Below are 21,297 nucleotides of genomic sequence, written 5' to 3' on the forward strand. Positions count from 1 at the left end.
ATTGTCAGCCACTTTTCTGTTGAGCTCGGTGAGTGCCTCTCACTTGTCTATGAGTGGAGTCTTGTGTTTGCTGAAACTCCTCTCACAGTTGATTGGGAAGTAGATGTAGGGCATGGCCACTTCTGCAACTTTTGGGAATCTTGCACTCAGGCCCCTCCAGGAATCGGCAAGTTCCACTTGGCAAGCAGGTGAGGGCTCCCTGGACACAGCTGGTAGGCAATCCATTCTTCACTGAGCTCTGTTGATGGGCTTGCCATGGGTTTCAGGTGTGTGTGTGTGTGTGTGTTGTGTGTGTGTTGTGTGTGTGTGTGTGTGGGCTTCAATCTGCTTTTCCATGGCTGGAGCCTGCCTAGGATCAAACACACTAGCCAGCTTGTAGTCCTTTCTGGCTGGATATGTGTCCCCAGTGCTTTAAGAACTTTGAAGGCCAAGTGGAATGCATCATGGAGATGGTCAAGCAACACCTTCCTCTCTCCAATCCCCATCTTTCTCAATAGCTCATCTGTCTTGACACCATATCCACATGTTTTTGCTATTCCATTCACTAGACATTGTATGCAGACACTGCTGTTGGACGGTGGGTTCCTTCCAGGATTGACATAGCTGTCATCAGTTTGGAGCATCCCTCCGAGATGGTTAGCTTAATAGTGAGGGCCAGCACCTTCTCTGTTACCAGCTGACTGAGGATGTTTGACTTCCTGGGATGACTTTTCTGCAAGCTCACCCATCTTCTCTTTCTGGCAGGCTTCTTGAATAAGGCAGATCTCATCCATGTCACAAGTGATGCAACTTCAGAGAAGTATTTGTAGTGCTGCCAGGTCTCACACACCAGATTGATGACATGGCAGAGACCGGTTACATGGACATTGTTGGGCATCACTCCTTTCAGAACCTCCTTGTATGCCTTCAGGCAGTAGGAGGCATTATCTGTGACCACTGCCCACGCATCTTTCAGGTTCAGATCGTTGCTGTGGAGGGAGGCTAGTATAGCTTGGGAAAACGTTGAGTAGTTGCATCCGTCCATGAACATGACATCCACCAGAAAGTACTGGTTTTCAACACCTGCAATGAAAGATGAGGATAAACTTTGTTTTAGCCTAAAATAAATTGTGACAATAAGTGTTATTTCAAGTGTAAACACCCCCCCTCAAAACACCCCAATCAAAAACTGAATTATTTATCTAGGCCTACTCGTCTGTAATGTTATAATTTACTTTACTACAATAATTTGGCCTACTTAGACTTTTTTTAAATATCTGCCAAATTATGGAAAATTCTGCAATATTCCACGTTTTACAGTTGATTCAATTTTTGTTACCAAATTCCACGAAGCTGTCCGCATTGCGGAAATAATTTGAAATACGTTACAGCATTGTTGCGTTAGGCATTGGTTTAATTGAAATGTTTTCCTTTATGATGATGATGATCGGGACCTGTTAGTGGTAGTTTTGTGATAACTGCACTGTAACTTAGTTTGAAAGAATAAGTTAATCTGTTTTTTCTTAACATTGTCACACTTTTGTTAACATTTAATCATTAACATTCCTAGTCACCACCTCTCTAATCAGCTTCCTCGTATCATATAACTTTTGTGACATGAAAATCATAGCACTATTTACGCTATAGATAGTATCAGCAACTAGGAGTACAATAAAAGACTGCTAAATGCTATACTACTACATACGATGTACAGTTAAGCTAATGGAATGACAGTCTCTCAGCTGGTCAACATTGACCTACTCTGTTCCCACCCTCTACTCCAAAGACAGTCAGGGTATATTTACAAAAAGGAGCTCATGTTATAGCAGGCAATGCGATTGAATGTTGCCATAATATCTATTTACTTGATTTTATAATGAATTTTGTTGCAACTTTGCACATTGCCACACTAGTGGTACATTATGTGACTCAAATGGCTGCTTTTAAAATGAATATACAGTAAAATACATTCTACCTGTGTTCTGGATGTGAAGTGTTGTCAATGTTTCCAATAGAAGTCAGTGAGCTGGAGGCCATGAGGGGAGGACAGCCATGTTGTATGTGATAACATTCTACTCGCCTCACACCACTAGTCTACACCTGAGAAGTCAGTCGCCAGGGAAACGCACGCCAGGGCACAGCGTGATGTGACCAAACCTCACCCAGGGTGTAATGATGTCATCGGCCAACTACAAACCTGTGTGTTTGTAAGATGTTTCACATGAATATGTTTGTTGCTATGAATATAATGTGTGTGTAAGAAACGGTCTTGGAAAGGCATAATCCATTACAGAGCCATCAGGAATAGGGCAGAGCCTCTGGAGAGGCAGAATAATCCTCGAGCTCTAGGTTTGCCATGAGGAGATTCAGATAATTTAAGGCCATTGGGTTCACTGGGCCTGATTCTGGGCCTTACTCTAAGGCTTCTTATCAAGTTAATCTCTGGTTGCTATTCTTTAACCACTAAGTTATAATGTAGTTTGTGACGGTCAGCTAGGGTTGCAATCAGTCAATAGGCACAAAATGGGAGGTGGTTCTACTTGAGGTTGTTCAATGTTAATTTGAATGTTTTTGCCACTTGGCTTTGACCCTTCTGACATGACACAGGCTGAAATGGTCAATGTGTAGGCTATGTTTTGAAATGGAAATATCTGGCTTGTCACAAATGTCAGAATAGCTTATGTCTACTTTTATGGGCATTGTAAACTCCCAACAGAAAGCATGTGACTTCTAGCTTGGCAGCTGCCAACATGTGACAGGATAATGTACTTCCCTCTATCCCACTCCTTTCTCACTTTCGCTCTCCCTCCCTCTCTCTCTCCTGTCATAAGGCTGGGCAATATGGCCTAAACTATATATAGATTTTTTTCACACTTATGGGTGATTCACGATATACGGAATCTTATTACATTTTCTCTAAACAAGCTTTGTTGCACAATTTTAAAGCTCAATTCACTGCATTTACCTAGGCTAAATATAAGGCTAGAACCGCAAGACCCACTAATAATGTAATTATTTTATCAAAATTGTTTAACCTTTTTTGCAATAATTACTGATCTGGCTTTCAAGTCTGTCTATGAAAAAATGCCATTTTGTTACAAATTTTACCAGAACAATGCACATCCACTAATAATGACCAACTTGTTGTTGCAGGCATTATAGAACATTAACACGGGTCTCATAAACTATCATTCATGCTCAAGCCCATGTGGTAGTGAGTAGACAGCGTATCTTTATATTTCAAGTCAAGCCTACTTGAATCTATTTACTTGCTGACAAGGTAGAACAATTAAACTATTCTCAATATACCATATCGTTTGAATAGTCTCCAACTGTTTGAACAGCATAGCATGTTCACTTTAAGATATTGAAATCAAGATGATTATTTCATTTAGTAGGTTCTGCTCTGTAAAACATTTGAGTTGAGACATAACCTTTCTAACAACACCCTTTTTAAGTTATTGTTTATTCCAGTAAAATAATAGCGTTTCGGTGTCTATATGACCAATTTTCTTTGTTCTTGTGTGGATAGGGGGAGGGGGGGCGCAATGCAAATACTCTGGGTAGCCTTTTGATTAGGTGTTCAGGAGTCTTATGACTTTGGGGATGAAGCTGTTAAGAAGCCTCTTGGACCTAGACTTGGCGCTCCGCTACCGTTTGCTGTGGGGTAGCAGAGAGAACAGTCTATGACTATGGTGGCTGGAGTCTTTGACAATTTTTAGGGCCTTCCTCTGACACTGCCTGGTATAGAGGTCCTGGACGGCAGGAGGCTTGGCTCCAGTGATGGACAGGGCCGTTCGCACTACCCTCTGTAGTGCCTTTCGGTCGGAGGCCGAGCAGTTGCCATACAAGGCAGGGATGCAAACAGTCAGGATGCTCTCGATGGTACAGCTGTCAAACCTTTTGAGGATCTGAGGACCCATGCCAAATCTTTTCTCCTGAAGGGGAATAGGTTTTGTTGTGCCCTCTTCATGACCGTCTTGGTGTGCTTGGACCATGTTGGTGATGTGGACTCCAAGGAACTTGAAGCTCTCAACCTGCACCACTGCAGCCTTGTCGATGAGGATGGGGGTGTGCTCGGTCCTCTTTTTCCTGTAGTCCACAATAATCTCCTTTGTCTTGATCACGTTGAGAGAGGTTGTTGTCCTGGCACCACACGGCCAGGTCTCTGACCACTTCCCTATAGGCTGTCTTGTCGTTGTCAGTGATCAGGCCTACCACCCTTATGTCATCAGCAAACTTAATGATGGTGTTGGAGTTGTGCCTGGCTGTGCAGTCATGGGTGAACAGGGAGTGCAGAAGAGGACTGAGCACGCACCCCTGAGGGGCCCCCGTGTTGAGGATCATCATGGCGGATGTCTTGTTACCTACCCTTACCACTTGGGGGTGGCCCGTCAGCAAGTTCCGGATCCAGTTGCAGGGGGAGGTGTTCAGTCCCAGGGTCCTTAGCATATTAGTGAGCTTTGGGGGCACTATGGTGTTGAATGCTGAGCTGTCGTCAATGAATAGCATTCTCACATAGGTGTTCCTTTTGTCCAGGTGGAAATGGGCAGTGTGGAGTGCAATAGAGATTGCATCATCTTTGGATCTGTTGGGGCGGTATGCAAATTGGAGCTGGTTTATGGGATGATGGTGTTGATGTGAGCCATGACCAGCCTTTCAAAGCAACTTCTTGGCTACAGACGTGAGTGATACTGGTCGGTAGTCATTTAGGCAAGGTTACCTTAGTGTTCTTGGGCACAGGCCCACACTTTGGAGAACTTGCACAATTGGTGGCTGACTAAATACTTTTCTGCCCCACTATGTACATAAAAATATATGAATGAGTGATGGTACAGAACGGCATAGGCAAGATGCAGTAGATGGTATAGAGTACAGTATATACATATGAGATGAGTAATGTAGGGTATGTAAGCATTGTTTAAAGTGGCTAGTGATACATTTTTTTTACATAGATTTTTCCATTATTAAAGTGGCTGGAGTTGAGTCAGTATGTTGGCAGCAGCCACTCCATGTTAGTGGTGGCTGTTTAACAGTCTGATGCCCTTGAGATAGAAGCTGTTTTTCAGTCTTTCGGTCCCTGCTTTGATGCACCTGTACTGACCTTGCCTTCTGGATGATAACTGGGTGAACAGGCAGTGGCTCGGGTGGTTGTTGTCCTTGATGATCTTGATGGCCTTCCTGTGACATCGGGTGGTGTAGGTGTCCTGGAGGGCAGGCGCTGCTGCGCCTTCTTCACCACGCTGTCTGTGTGGGTGGACCAATTCAGTTTGTCCGTGATGTTTATGGCGACGAACTTAACTTACTACCCTCTCCACTACTGTCCCGTCGATGTGGATAGGGGGGTGCTCCCTCTGCTGTTTCCTGAAGTCCACAATCATCTCCTTTGTTTTGTTGACAGTGAGTGTGAGGTTATTTTCCCGACACCACACTCCGAGGGCCCTCACCTCCTCCCTGTAGGCCGTCTTGTCGTTGTTGGTAATCAAGCCTACTACTGTAGTGTCGTCTGCAAACTTGATGATTGAGTTGGAGGCGTGCATGGCCAAACAGTCGTGGGTGAACAGGGAGTACAGGAGAGGGCTCAGAATGCACCCTTGTGGGGCCCCAGTGTTGAGGATCAGCAGGGTGGAGATGTTGTTATCTACCCTCACCACCTGGGGGCGGCCCGTCAGGAAGTCCAGTACCCATTTGCACAGGGCGGGGTCGAGACCCATTGTCTTGAGCTTGATGACTATTTTGGAGGGTACTATGGTGTTGAATGCTGAGCTGTAGTTGATGAACAGCATTCTCACATAGGTATTCCTCTTGTCCAGATGCCTAGAGCAGTGTGCAGTGTGATTGTGTGGTCTGTGGACCTATTGGGGCAGTAAGCAAATTGGAGTGGGTCTAGGGTGTCAGGTAGGGTGGAGGTGATATGGTCCTTGACTAGTCTCAAAGCACTTCATGATGACGGAAGTGAGTGCTACGGGGCGGCAGTCGTTTAGCTCAGTTACCTTAGCTTTCTTGGGAACAGGAGCAATGGTGGCCCTCTTGAAGTATGTGGGAACAGCAGACTGGGATAAGGATTGATTGAATATGTCATTAAACACACCAGCCAGCTGGTCTGCGCATGATCTGAGGACGCGGCTGGGGATGTCGTCTGGGCCTGCAGCCTTGCGAGGGTTAACACGTTTAAATGTTTTCTCACGTCGGCTGCAGTGAAGGAGAGTCCGCAGGTTTTGGTAGCAGGCCATGGCACTGAATTGTCCTCAAAGCCAGCAAAGAAGTTGTTTAGTCTGTATGGGAGCGAGACAACCTGGTCTACGAAGGGGCTGGTTTTCTTTTTGTAATCCGTGATTGACTGTAGACCCTGCTACATACCTCGTGTCTGAGCCGTTGAATTGCGACTCTACTTTGTCTCTATACTGATGCTTACTGACCAGCCTTGCCCTGGTTAAAAGCAGTGGTTGGCGCTTTCAGTTTCGCTCAAATGCTGCCATCAATCCACGGTTTGTGAATGTTTTAATAGTTGCTGTGGGTACGACATCGCTGATGCACTTTAATAAACTCGCTCATCGAATCAGCGTATTCATCAATGTTATTTGACGCAGTGCGGAACATATCCCAATCCACGTGATCGAAACAATCTTGAAGCGTGGAATCAGATTGGTCGGACCAGCATTGAACAGACCTGAGCGCGGGAGCTTCCTGTTTTTGTCTCGGTCTATAGGCTGGGAGCAACAAAATGGAGTCGTGGTCAGCTTTTCCAAAAGGAGGGCAGGGGAGGGCCTTATATAGGTTGTAGTTAGAATAACAATCATCCAGGGTTTTACCAGCCCTAGTAGTACAATCAATATACTGATAGAATTTAGGGAGTCTGTTTTCTGATTAGCCTTGTTTAAATCCCCAACTACAATGAATGCAGCCTCAGGATATGTGGTTTCCAGTTTACATAGTCAAATAAAGTTTTCAGTGATTATAATCAAAGAGAATTCTCTTGGTTGATAATGCGGTTGACATTTGTGAGGAATTCTAAGTCAGGTGAACAGAAGGACTTGTGATCATAACATACAGGAACTCAACACGTCTCGTTAATCATAAGGCATACACCCCCTGCCCCTCTTACCAGAAAGATGCTTGTTTCTGTCGGCGCGATGCGTGAAGAAACCAGCTGGCTGTACCGACTCCGATAGCGTGTCTCGATTGAGCCATGTTTCTGTGAAGCAAAGAACGTTAGTCTCTTGTGTCTCTCTGGAATGCTATCCTTGTTTGGATTTCAGCAACCTTGTGGTCAAGAGACTGGACATTGGCGAATAGTATGCTCGGGAGCAGTGCACGATGTGCCCGTCTCCGGAGCCTGACCAGAAAACCGCTTCGTCTGCCCCTTTTACGGCGACGTTGTTTTGGTTCCCCGGCTGGAATCTCATCCATTGTCCTGGGTGGTGGGCTAAACAGAGGATCCGCTTCAGGAAAGTCGTATTCCTGGTCGTAATGATTGTGAGTTGACGTTGCTCTTATATCCAGTAGTTCCTCCCGACTGTATGTTATAAACCTAAGATTACCTTGGGTAACAATGTAAGAAATAACAGGTAAATAAACAAAATACTGCATTGTTTCCCAGGAACTTGAAGCGAGGCGGCCGTGTCTGTCAGCGCCGGAAGTAATCCATTTGTGTGGGGACCACGTCATCGATTCTCTTTTTGATGAAGCCAGTGACTGATGTGGTGTACTCCTCAATGCCATCTGCATATGATCATGGAACGTGCTTTTGGTGCCTCTATACTTAGTACTGTATCTAGAAACATATCATTACTGTTTTTTCTCCCCCCTTTTTTTTTTGTTAAAAACAAGCATAGCCTCCCCTCTTAATGAAGACTGTTTTTCTTCTTGTCCTGCCCAATGTAATCAAGTAGGCAAAATAAGACTATTGATAGTGTTTTGCTCGTGAGACTGTTTGGAAATAAACCTTAATCACCAAAGCTTTATTAAAATATCATTTTTGAGAAGAGCAAAACAGTGAGCTGATGTTACTTATTTTTGATCTATGTTTTGAAGGCAGGCCTACATTATTTTAGCCATGCTTTGGATGTGCATAAAACCCCCTCTTATGTGTCTAGACCTATCATGAAACAAGAGAGAACCTTGTATTTAAAGTTATTTTCCTGTAACACTTGTTTGTTTTTCCGTTCCATATTTTTTTTAACCCATGCACTCCGTATGCTACCCTTACCCTAAGGCCTACTATAACGAAGTCTGAATCAACAATGCACTATCTTTTTTATCTTGCCAATTTTATGATATCCTCACATTTGATTTATTGTTGAAAAAACAGTACTCGTTTTTTATTATTTTTTATTAGAATGAATCATTCTGGTTTTATCGTGAGAACGTCCGTGGTGCGCATGCAATGCAAATATTATTATGATTATTATATTAACTTCTGGAGATGTGTGAATGCGATCGGTAAGATGATTCCAATATGTACAGTGCCAGTCAAAAGTTTGGACACACCTACTCATTCCAGGATTTCTTTATTTTTACTATTTTCTACATTGTAGAATAATAGAGAAGACATCAAAACTATGAAATAGCACATGGAATCATGTAGGAACCCAAAAAGTGTTAAACAAAGTAGCCACCCTTTGCCTTGATGACAGCTTTGCACTCTCTTGGTATTCTCTCAACCAGCTTGTTTCCCACTGTATGTATGAAATGAGTTTTGATTTAGTGTGGACCATTATCATGCACCTGTCTCCAGAACAGGGGCAGGGGGAAAAAATACATCCTCGAATAGAGGATAGTTTTCATGCCAGCCAGGTAGGCTATACTCCTGTTGTAAAGCTCCTTAATGTGCTAAATATTAGGAAAGTTGAGAAATAAATATAGTAGGCCTAGCCTATAGAAAGCTGATGGGATGCTCTGTTAAAAAGAGGCCACGAATAGAATTATTGCGCAACATGAGCTCATGGGCACTCATGGAGTGTTTGATTTGATTTTTGACTACATTTGCATTTATGTCAGTATGATTAGATGGAAAATAGATAGCAAGTTTGGTAGGATACTTATGACCACCAGCTGCATCGGAGCTTAGAGAAGCGTAGTTACCGTGACTAAGTGGTCACGTGGAATTTGACTGCAATCATGACTTGTGACTGCCGGTGTGGCCCCACTTGAGAAAATGTCCCTTGAATGTTTTGCTGCACCTATTAGAGAGCTCTTTGTTTACACCTATTCAGCATCGTTCACACTCCTTTAAGCCTTAGCCCCACCCATATATTTAAGGATTCACATGTGAGACCATGTGCTAAACTGAGTGTAAGGTAGTGTAGTAAAAAAAGGCTGTGGTGAAAGTAGTAGCCTACGTGAACCTATTAACATGTACTAACAAACGTGTATGATCATTCCGATTTGATTAGAACACTTATTTATAATGTTTCGATTGACGCAACAGTCTGAATTTTGAGCTAGCCACACTGTTTTTCAAACATTTTGCACAAACACAGTCCTTACAAAGTTAAGTCCTGAATGTGACCAGTATATTTTTGGATGCAATGTTCAGACATTCACAGAAGTAGCAACAGCATACACAATCATCCAAACCAGAAATTGTAAGCTACGTTAGTCCTAGCGCTAACTGAGGAAATATTAACGTAACACAAGCGGTCATATTTAGAAACCACAATATGAATATGTTAATAGCAATTACTATTTGTAATTGTGTCACATGTGAGCTCAACATTGACCAAAATAATTTTGTAAAACACTTTATAGAAATCGTGAGTAATCTGATTGTAGTTTGTGCGCACCGCCATTTTTGTTATTCGTGTCAAACAAAGATGGGAGGAGACAAGATGAGATTGGTCTGTTTGCAGTATGCATCTTGAAGGGGCTGTGTCGTCTATGATCATTCACTTCACCTAATTCACAACCAGAATTTCACCCGAAAAATGTGAACCATTCCTTCATCTCATAACATCTTTGGTCTGACAGATGTTTACATGACACCCAGAATGCCTTGTATAATGTCAACAAACATGGCATCACACTTAGCTGGCAAATAGCTTAGCATTAGCTCATTATAATCAGTACAACCTTTAAAGTATTTTACACACATCATAGGTGTCCATTACAATCTTCAAAACATAAATAAAGCTGTAAATACATTATGCTCCATACATACTGTATGCTATAGTAGCAACGACAACACAATATGTGATAGGAATGCACACATGTCCAAAGTTATTATTTGTAAGGAAAACTGGAAGGAACCAGGAAGGCGATGCAAGCACCAACCAGAAAATTGGCCAATTCGTGCTGGACTAAAATTTCTGCATACTTGATTTGAGGAAACATTGATAATTGTTAAACTGTTAGAAAATACAACTTGCCTATAGATAATGAACAGGCAACACGTGTTTATTGTCCTGTTGTGTAACAATAACTATTTTGGAACAGTGAGTGCATTCTGACATAACGTGAATAAAAACAACTTACCCTGGGGCGACGTATGAAAAGATGAAGGAAAAACTCCAGGTAAAAGTACACTAACTAGTCCTTGGCCTATATCCTAATCTGACTTTGGTGCAGGTCATGTTGTTCTTCACATTACCGTCTCTGGTCAGCACCCACTATATCAAATAAAATCTAAGTTTATTTGCCACATGCAAAGGATACAGAAGGAATGCTAGCTAGCCACCATGCATGAAATTCTGTAGTAGGAATCTGCACTTAGCTAAAGCTAAAAAACTAGGTTCAATGTTAGCTAGCTAAGATTAGGATATAACTAGCAAATCAAACGGCTTTGTGAGATATTAATAATATTACCAATCAGACACAACATTAGCTAGCAAGCTAACGTTCGTTAGCTAACAGTACACTTTAACTTGCAACGAATGACTTTTTGACAAAATTATAAACTTGCAATGTCTGAAAATGTAGGTAAACTCGTATACATGGTTGAATGCTTCACGGCAGGCCGGTGCCCTGTTTATTAACTAAGACGTCCTGTGTCGTTTCCATTTTTTTTGTTTGTACTGCTTGGCCCGTCGTGTGAGATCACTCCGGTTTACACTGACCGTGTTCAGAAAGCTGTCAATCACAACTTTTTCCCACTGAACTTTGTCGATAGCACCTGCTAAATTCAGGGCAGCAATTTTCAGAGCAGTAAGCAAGACTTTTGCCGTTCTCCATGGATAACGTTATGTCTTAGAAAAAACTGTGGTACTAAAGGGTTATCTACACATACCAAGCAGCTCATGTTATAGCCTGAAGCATACATGGCAGACCAATCTGGACTCATCTCTTATCTCAGCCAATAATGGCTAGCGGGAAGGTTCCTGTCTTTTTCTGTGGCTAAACTAACTAGGCTCGTAATTAGACAATTTTATTGATATTTACAGATACAGGTTTGTTATTAAAGCACATAAGATCACATGTTCCAGCAGGCATTTCTGCCCCATTTTTTTAAAATAGATTTTTTACATTCAAATACCTCTCCTGTGAATTAGTGAGGTGCGTCATATGCCTAGCTTCCTGAAATGGGACACAATTAGCAAACATGGGGCAAGTTTACATTTACTTTTTATTTAAGCTTTTTTAACAAACTATAAGGGACTAACATTAGAATTGGAGTTGATTCCAAGACAATACCCAAAAACCTTTAATACACAACTTGAAGCAACCACACATTTAGCCATAGAGCACTTTCTGATTGGCCGGAGAGGGGCCAAGCCTCCACCCACCCAGCAACTGCGCCAATAATTGTGCTTGTGAAAATAGCAACACACCCTCGAACCTATAGCACTACTTAGATTGACTGATTGTTGCGTTAGGCTTGTTAAAATAGAGACCTGAAAGTGAGAAAGGGAAGGGCTTGGTTGGTTTATAAACTGTTTGTGTTAACTGCGGCAATTCCATGGTCGTGATGGTGAATGAAAAGCACTGTTTGACAGCACTTACCAATTCAAATTACTCACATTAGTACGCAGACTACGCACTCACTGTACAGAAAGATGATAGATTGATATGCGCGCGCACACACACCTCCTTTCAGAACATGTGTCCACAGAGTTCATAAAACATTATTTCTACCACTCTACAACCTCTCCATCCCTCACCACTCTTCCCAAGGACTCGGTCTGCATTTAATACACCCAATTACTTAGCCCCCCCCATTACGTCAGACCTGGCAAGCAAGCAGGTAGCATTTTTATCTGGGAGATGTCATTGGCCCGCTCTCTTCCCTCTCTCTCCTCTTTACAGATTGAATTACCAGGTTTTTTATTGAGGCTGCTTGACAGATATTTATAGGACCAGCCCTCTCCCAAGCACAACGCAGTGATGTCATAAAATAATAATGAAAATGCTGGCCAATGGGGTTTGGCAATGGGCGGGGAGGTTGGGACAGAACCTCAGCAGCAGCAGCACAGCCCTCTGGGAAGTGGAAAGAAACTGACTCCATCTGGCGAGGGAGAATGACTGCTGTATGTTTGTATACATGAAGAGCCAAGGAGAACCGCTATAGCTACACATTGGACTGTGGTTAAGACCTACATTGCCCAATGCATAGTACTCTTGGTGCAAAAACACCAGAAATTGCTAGGTTGCATGAGGGAAATTCTGTGGATAGCTATGAAAATACACACATGTCTATTTTCAATATCCCTTTCTCCCTCTTTCCTCAGTTCAGCCATAACCAGACTTCAGAAATATACTAGATAAGTTTGTTTGGGGCAATGAAGTTGTATGCCACACAGCAGAGGCATTAGAACATGCTGGTGACAACTAGACCCCACATATACACTCTCCTGAATATAAAGTGTGTAATGTTTACAGTCAAGTGCCAAGATAACCCACATAGATAAACACTCCAAAGCAACAGCTTGACAAACAACTCCCTTACCTGCACAACACCGTCATCCATTCATCCAGACCAGTGGTTCCCAAACTTTTTATAGTCCCGTACCCCTTCCATAATTCAACCTCCAGCTGCTAGCACCAGAGTCGGCGCACTCTCAAATGTTGTTTTTTGTGAGTTTGTGACAACCCGGCTCGTGGGGAGAGCTCTCATAGGACCAGAGCACAAATAATAATAATCAATAATTTTGCTATATCGCATTTGACATTGTCCGTAAGCTAGAATTCATTTCCACAAAAAAAAATCCTACAATGATATAAAGACTTGTGTGTTGAAGAGCTCCAACTTCTTAATCATAGCCTCAATTTTGTCCTGCACGTTGAATATAGTTGCGGAGAGTCCCTGTAATTTGTAAGTCGCTCTGGATAAGAGCGTCTGCTAAATGACTTAAATGTAAATGTAATCCTAGATTCAGATCATTCAGGCGAGACAAAACATCACCCAGATAGGCCAGTCGTGTGAGAAACTCATCATCATGCAAGCGGTCAGACAAGTGAAAATGATGGTCAGTAAAGAAAAATTTAAGCTCATCTCTCAATTTAAAAGAAATGTGTCAATACTTTGATAACCAACGCACTTCTGTATGTTGTAAAAGCGTTACATGGTCGCCCCCCATATCATTGCAAAGTGCAGAAAATACATGAGAGTTCAGGGGCCTTGCTTTAACAAAGCTAACCGATTTCCCTATTAGTGTCCAAAACGTATTTCAAGCTTTCAGGCATTCCTTTGGCAGAAAGAGCCTCTTGGTGGATGCTACAGTGCAACTGCTTGTAACGCGCGTTACCACTCGACTATGTCTCCCTGTCATGGCTTTTGCGGCATCAGTACAGATACCAACACATCTTGACCATCAAAGTCCATTTGATGTCACAAAGCTGTCCAGTACTTAAAAGAATGTCTTCCTTAATTGACACCCCATAAACGTAACGGACATATACCAGGAGCTGTGCCAGGCCCGCCATGTCTGTTGACTCATCCAGCTGTAACGCATATAATTCACTGGCTTGTATGCGAAGCAGTAATTGACTCAAAACATCTCCTGTCATGCCACTGATGCATCGTGAAAGTGTTGTTTGATGAAGGCCTTGTCTCTCTCGTTTTTTGGGCCTTTCCCCCCAGCATTGTCCCAGCCAAATCCACAGCAGCAGGAAGAATTAAGCCCTCCACAATAATATGGGGCCTGCCTGTCCGAGCCACTCGGTAGCCCACCATATAAGACGCTTGTAGCCCCTTCTAATTAATGGTATCTGTTGCTTTTAATACATGTCTTACTACTCGAATGTCATCTTTATTCTCGCTCAAAAAAATCCCATTGCTTGTTTTTCAAATTGTCATGTTTCTAAATGTCTGCAGAAGAGTGAAGGTTCCCATGAGAGTAACGGTTAATTTGATTGGATGTTACTTATTTGACCAGGCTTATCTGTATTTGACATTGTATTGTTATTTCGCTGAACATTAGATGGTTTAATTTTATGTTTGGCAGTGAAACGAGGCTACTCGGGCGAGGAATAAAACCTCACCCAAATGTATATCCCTGTTGGAAAATATAAATGGACTGTTTGGAAATAAAGAATTTCTGTAATGTTTATTTTTACATGTCAATCACATTTATATTTGTACCCCAGTTTGGGAATACCTGACCCAGAACTATCACAATATTATCCTACTATTATAGTATCTGAACCAGTTTACACTGAGATGCTGTTTTCTCTCTACTTTTGTTTCATCTTAATCTGAAATCACTAGACCTCAGCCAGTTTGGTTAGGTTTGCTAACAGTCAGTAGTTGGGTTCAGTGCACAATGTAAATTCACCCATGTCACTCACCTGTAAGAGTGATTTTAAGGTTGTCAACAAAGCACAGTATGCCACGCTACCTTGACTGAGGTTGCCATGGCACCCAACTCTGGATTTGAAAGGCAGAAGCTGTGCAGAATGAATCATAAGTAGGTTCTTGTTGAATGTGCCAACGTATGAGACTGCTTAGCCATAACCAGATAGCTCGTGTCATACAGAACAAATATTTCCGGACTCTCCCTTGGTAGTTTGGATTGGAAATTATATTCGCTGATGGACGAGCCTACAAATCCTGAATATTAAGTAGATTCTAGTGCACTTAAAGTATTTAGACTACTTGATTGGAATCCACCTGTGGTAAATTCAATTAGTTAGAAATTATTTGGAAAGGCACACACCTGTCTGTATAAGGTCCCACAGTTGACAGGGCATGTCAGAGCAAAAACCAAGCCATGAGGTCAAATGAATTGTCCATAGAAAAGACAGGATTGTGCCGAGGCACAGATCTGGGGAAGGGTAGCAAAAAATGTATGCAGCATTGAAGTTCCCCAAGAACACAGTGGCCTCCATCATTCTTACATGGAAGATGTTTAGAACCCCGAAGACTTCCTAGAGCTGGCCGACCGGTCAAACTGAGCAATCGGGGGAGGAGGGCCTTGGTCAGGATGGTGACCAAGAACCTGATGGTTAATCTGTGGAGATGGTGGTTAATCTGTGGAGATGGTCTGATGAAACCAAGATTGATTTCATTGGCCTGAATGCCAAGCGTCAAGTCTGGAGGAAGCCTGGCACCATCCCTACGGTGAAGCATTGTGGTGGCAGCATCATGCTGTGGGGATGTTTTTCAGCAGTAGGGACTGGGAGACTAGTCAGAATCAAGGGAAAGATGAATGTCAAGTTACCCTGTTTCTTGTCTGCATCAAAGTAGCGGCCCTTATACCTAGCATCGAGCATGGTGGCTACACAGAAAAGAGGCGCAGAGAGAATGCCACCGAATTGCTTGTTCACAGCCTCTTGTAGAGAACATTTGAGAGTTTTAACCCCACGGTATGTGTCGGAAGTTTTGTTGAGCAGGTTTTTCAATGCCATGACAGAGGGTATCACTTCTGCTGCAGACGCAGTTGAGCTTATTTCTCCAGTCAGTTGTTTGAATGGCGCTAGAAGTGTGTTCATGTTAACAAGTTTCAAACATGTTCTCAAATGCCATTAAAATGGCAGCAGCGGTATGAGAACCAGCATATTCTTGAACATGCAATACAGCTTTCCTCAGTAGGAAATCCTTGTCGACTCACTGTGCTGTCAGACTCTACATGCTCATGGGGCTGACATCGCTGGTGCAAATGTCCGTCATGAAGCTAATAGCAGTGACACTCATAGCAAGTAGCTCATGAATGTGCGTTTCAACAATATTGTGTGACTCCAGTAGGTCAACATCTGAAAAATAGTGCCTACTTCGTAGTGTATATCGGTGCTCGACCAGTTGACGAAAGCCAACATCATCCACGACCGAGAGCGGTTGATTGTCAAGGGCAATGAATTATCTTGGCTTTAATGGATTTTGCCTTAGTGAGTTGTCTATCTGAAATGTTCTTACTCTTTCAAATGACTGCTGGACTTGAACTTGTTTAGTTGTTGGAAGTGTGCCCTTAGTGTGTTTCTGCTTTTGTTCTGTGTAATGCTGTATTTTCCGTGGCGTCATTACGTCATCTACCTACGTTATATAGGTATGCACTTCAGCTTAGACATCGGTTTTGCACATCTGCGTTAAACTAGACATCTGGCCGATGGCGATGTTGCCATTTTTAGCTAATATCGGCCGATTTTCAATATGCTTGCTTACTTAATTATTTATTGTAATTATAAGCACAGCCATGTGCACATGGTAGTAGGCTATAAGCGTGAATGTTCCATTAGTAGAAAACGCCATTATCAAAAGTGACCACAAATGCAATTATGCATATAACGCTTTTATTATAAAGGTGCATTTTTATGGTAAATTATCTTCCCCAACCTTGAAACTCACCGCTGCTTATGTATGCCAATTAGGCTTAATTTAATTTGAAGTTATTTGGCTACTACAAACCTTATTAAAACATATAGGCCTATGGGCTAGGCTACATGAGGTGTGATACAAACCTTATTAAAACACATAGGCCTATGGGCTAGGCTACATGAGGTGTGATACAAACCTTATTAAAACATATAGGCCTATGGGCTAGGCTACATGAGGTGTGACACAATCCTTATTAAAACATATAGGCCTATGGGCTAGGCTACATGAGGTGTGATACAAACCTTATTAAAACATATAGGCCTATGGGCTAGGCTACATGAGGTGTGATACAAACCTTATTAAAACATATAGGCCTATGGGCTAGGCTACATGAGGTGTGATACAAACCTTATTAAAACACATAGGCCTATGGGCTAGGCTACATGAGGTGTGATACAAACCTTATTAAAACACATAGGCCTATGGGCTAGGCTACATGAGGTGTGATACAAACCTTATTAAAACATATAGGCCTATGGGCTAGGCTACATGAGGTGTGACACAAACCTTATTAAAACATATAGGCCTATGGGCTAGGCTACATGAGGTGTGATACAAACCTTATTAAAACATATAGGCCTATGGGCTAGGCTACATGAGGTGTGATACAAACCTTATTAAAACACATAGGCCTATGGGCTAGGCTACATGAGGTGTGATACAAACCTTATTAAAACATATAGGCCTATGGGCTAGGCTACATGAGGTGTGATACAAACCTTATTAAAACACATAGGCCTATGGGCTAGGCTACATGAGGTGTGATACAAACCTTATTAAAACATATAGGCCTATGGGCTAGGCTACATGAGGTGTGATACAAACCTTATTAAAACATATAGGCCTATGGGCTAGGCTACATGAGGTGTGATACAAACCTTATTAAAACATATAGGCCTATGGGCTAGGCTACATGAGGTGTGATACAAACCTTATTAAAACATATAGGCCTATGGGCTAGGCTACATGAGGTGTGATACAAACCTTATTAAAACATATAGGCCTATGGGCTAGGCTACATGAGGTGTGACACAAACCTTATTAAAACATATAGGCCTATGGGCTAGGCTACATGAGGTGTGATACAAACCTTATTAAAACACATAGGCCTATGGGCTAGGCTACATGAGGTGTGATACAAACCTTATTAAAACACATAGGCCTATGGGCTAGGCTACATGAGGTGTGATACAAACCTTATTAAAACACATAGGCCTATGGGCTAGGCTACATGAGGTGTGATACAAACCTTATTAAAACACATAGGCCTATGGGCTAGGCTACATGAGGTGTGATACAAACCTTATTAAAACATATAGGCCTATGGGCTAGGCTACATGAGGTGTGATACAAACCTTATTAAAACATATAGGCCTATGGGCTAGGCTACATGAGGTGTGATACAAACCTTATTAAAACACATAGGCCTATGGGCTAGGCTACATGAGGTGTGATACAAACCTTATTAAAACACATAGGCCTATGGGCTAGGCTACATGAGGTGTGATACAAACCTTATTAAAACACATAGGCCTATGGGCTAGGCTACATGAGGTGTGATACAAACCAAAAATTGGGCAGCGGGAAAAAATACATGTAATCTATGAACTTAAATAGCGAATGGAGGACTTTTCTCTGTGGTTCATTTTCATGCCAACCTGGTAGTCTATACTCATGTTGTAAATGTAAGCAATGTGCTTAATATCAGGAAAGTTGAGAAATAAATATACTAGGCCCTGCCTATAGAAAGCTGATGGTATCCTCTTTTTATAAGCGGCCACCAGTCTGTTTTCTTAAGCAATTGCATAACCCATAGAAATGTTGCGCAACATGAGCTCATGGGCACTCATGGAGTGTTTGATTAGATGTTTGCATTGATGTCAAAGTGATTAGAGGGACAATAGAATGCTGAGTACCAGGCAGTTAGCAAGTTGGGTAGGCTACTAATGACCAGCAGCAGCATCGGAGCTTGGAGAAGCCTAATTACAGTGACTAAATGGTCACGTGGAATTTGACTGCCTTCATGACTTGTGACTGTCGGTGTGGTGGTAATACGGTCACCGCAACAGCTCTAAACGTAACAAAATGTGGAAAAAGTCTAGGTCTGAATACTTTCCAAATGCACTGTAAGTACTCTAAATGAGCATCATACAGATGACTCCCTTCAGGTAGTCATAATTATAATGGTAGCTTTCCTACACAGAGGCGTGCTCTAAAATAATGACCCTCCCAAAGTCTAGACTATTCCCTCTAAAGTTTAGAGTCTAAACGGACAAAACCATGTTTCTAACCACAACCACCTTTTATTAATCGAAGAGGGATTAGAATGCCACAACACAGCAGTGGGTCCCAACCTACTATATAGGGTCATACTGTTCTAAAACGGCAGAATTGAGTCATCTTAAGGGTCTGTGATGATGATGATGACTCAGTGATATTCTAGAAATAGAAATAACGTGGAGGTGTGGCCCCTGGAAAGACTGACTGGATCAATGTCATAGTCCACTAGAAACAGTGACTCAGTGCTTCACTCAATGCTTCCAGGAGAGAAGGGGGTAGGTGAAAAGAGGGGGAGAGGGGTGGGGGATGGGATGGGACACCACTCAGGAGAGTGTCTTTCTGGATGTGTGCCAGAGTGATTATGTCGTTGCTGTAGGGAACATCTGCTGATACGCCCGTTAATGTTGTCCGTGATTTTTTTCCCAGCACATCTCACAATGGTTACGTCATGATGACTTGTCTTACACACACACACACACACACACGTACGCTTAGTGGTATGACATCTGTTTGAATCTGCAAAAATCAGTAGATGCTTGAAGTGCTTGATCCCCGATATGTCTGCATCAGAAGTGTAAACCGTGCTATATTCACCATGTATCCCAGTGCCATCAGATATGATATCCATTCTTCCACTGCCAATATGTGGGTCTTAAGGAACAGTACAGGCTGTCCATCTTTCACCTGTGAGTGGTAGCATGAAAACATATTTTCTCTGCTCCTGGGCTCTAAGGTATTAGAGGTTCAAAGGGAAAACAGCCTCAGAAAGCAGGTCATCACAATACTGCATTTGGAATAGAAAGCAAAGTAATCCCTTAACCAGCTGCTTTCAGTTCCCTCAAATCCCTGGGCTTTTCACGTTCTCTATGAAGACAGCGCTCAAAGGGGACACACACTTATATCCCTTCATACTATTACTTTTTTCCACTAACTTTCTTTTCTCTTCCTTATATTTGAAAGCTATTGCCAGGATGAAAGCCAAAACTTTTATTTCCCCCAAACGACCAAGTAATAATTTCGTTAACGTTCTGCCTACGGCTTAGTATGGAAGGTAGGAGCAATGCTGAGGCGACATTGGCAAGCATTATGCTCAGCGCCAGTTAACCATCCTCCTGCCAGTTCGAAATGTTGCATGCACTTCACATAGCCCACCACTAAGCATGTGTCCTTACCCACACCTGGATGGATCCATAAAGAATTACTGTGGGAATACATATCAGTGAATGGCAATTGAAGGCATGTATTCGTTTGTTGCTTACTGAAACTCCCAAAGTCTACCAATCCTTGTAATATATTTAAAGCAATAGCCTACCCGTGTGTGGTCAACTAGAGGATGATTTCAGCACTGTTTTGATTGGGACAGCGCCATCACACTGCTTTGAGGCAATTGTGGGGACTCGTCTTGATAAATCAATAAATGTCAGATTTCTGTTGTTTGGATATTGGTTAGGCTACAATTAGGTTGGGGAAATGTTAGTTGAGGTGAGAGCTGCCCATGGTCATCTTGTCTAGTGGGCTCATAATCATTTTCCCATGTTATTTAGTTTAACAAGTAGATTATTTTGCTTTTCACTCAGTCGTTTAGTAGCCTAGACCTACTCTCAACCAAAAGCATGTGACTTAACTGACTGGTCTGATAATCAATCAATGTGATTTTGTTAAACTGAATCTCTGTCTTTATAGGCTATTTGGTTAATTGGTTTCTGACTGGGAAAATAAGTGGAGGCGAGGTGGTATAGCTCATCGATCACTGATCAGAAACATTTAGCATGCAATAATGTAGCCTAAATCAAGTGTACTGTAGGCCTATTGATTTCATTTGGATGGCGCAGCAATGACTGCACAGGCCCTGAACTGGTCTAATTAAACTCAAAATATGCTATTTTATTATTTTGAAAATGTTTTGTTATGTTTCTTAGGACATGCATAAATTAATTAATACATTTATTTTTGATGGTGTATATTCTCAATGGATTTATTGAAATTCATAAATCCTATGTGAAAGCAGTATTACAGAAAAACACAAACACCCAGGTCCAATGTCATTGTTTTGAACCCGTCAAACCGTCTACTGGGAGGTGAGGGGTTTTGGGTGGCATGTCTCTGGCATTACTGGGATCACTGTGTGACTCTGGAACAAAGAGGGAGTTTTGAACCTGATATCCCCACAGTGTCACGTAAACAGCAGGCTTCTTTCACACTCTTCTCCTCCCTTTGAGTTCCCTCTTGAAATAATCCAGAAGCCTTTCTCAACCTCACCCACCTGGTCCTAACCATGTTCCATCAATCTGTCA

General features: G+C 42.3%; 1 protein-coding gene across 7 annotated transcripts in view; it reads left to right on the top strand.

Moving 5' to 3' along the window:
- Positions 1–21,297, top strand: part of LOC118362657 (fermitin family homolog 2) — a 90,154-nt gene that overhangs the window by 23,146 nt on the left and 45,711 nt on the right. The window lies entirely within an intron of this gene.

The sequence above is a fragment of the Oncorhynchus keta genome, chromosome 29, assembly GCF_023373465.1.
Source record: "Oncorhynchus keta strain PuntledgeMale-10-30-2019 chromosome 29, Oket_V2, whole genome shotgun sequence".
Lineage (NCBI taxonomy): Eukaryota > Metazoa > Chordata > Actinopteri > Salmoniformes > Salmonidae > Oncorhynchus > Oncorhynchus keta.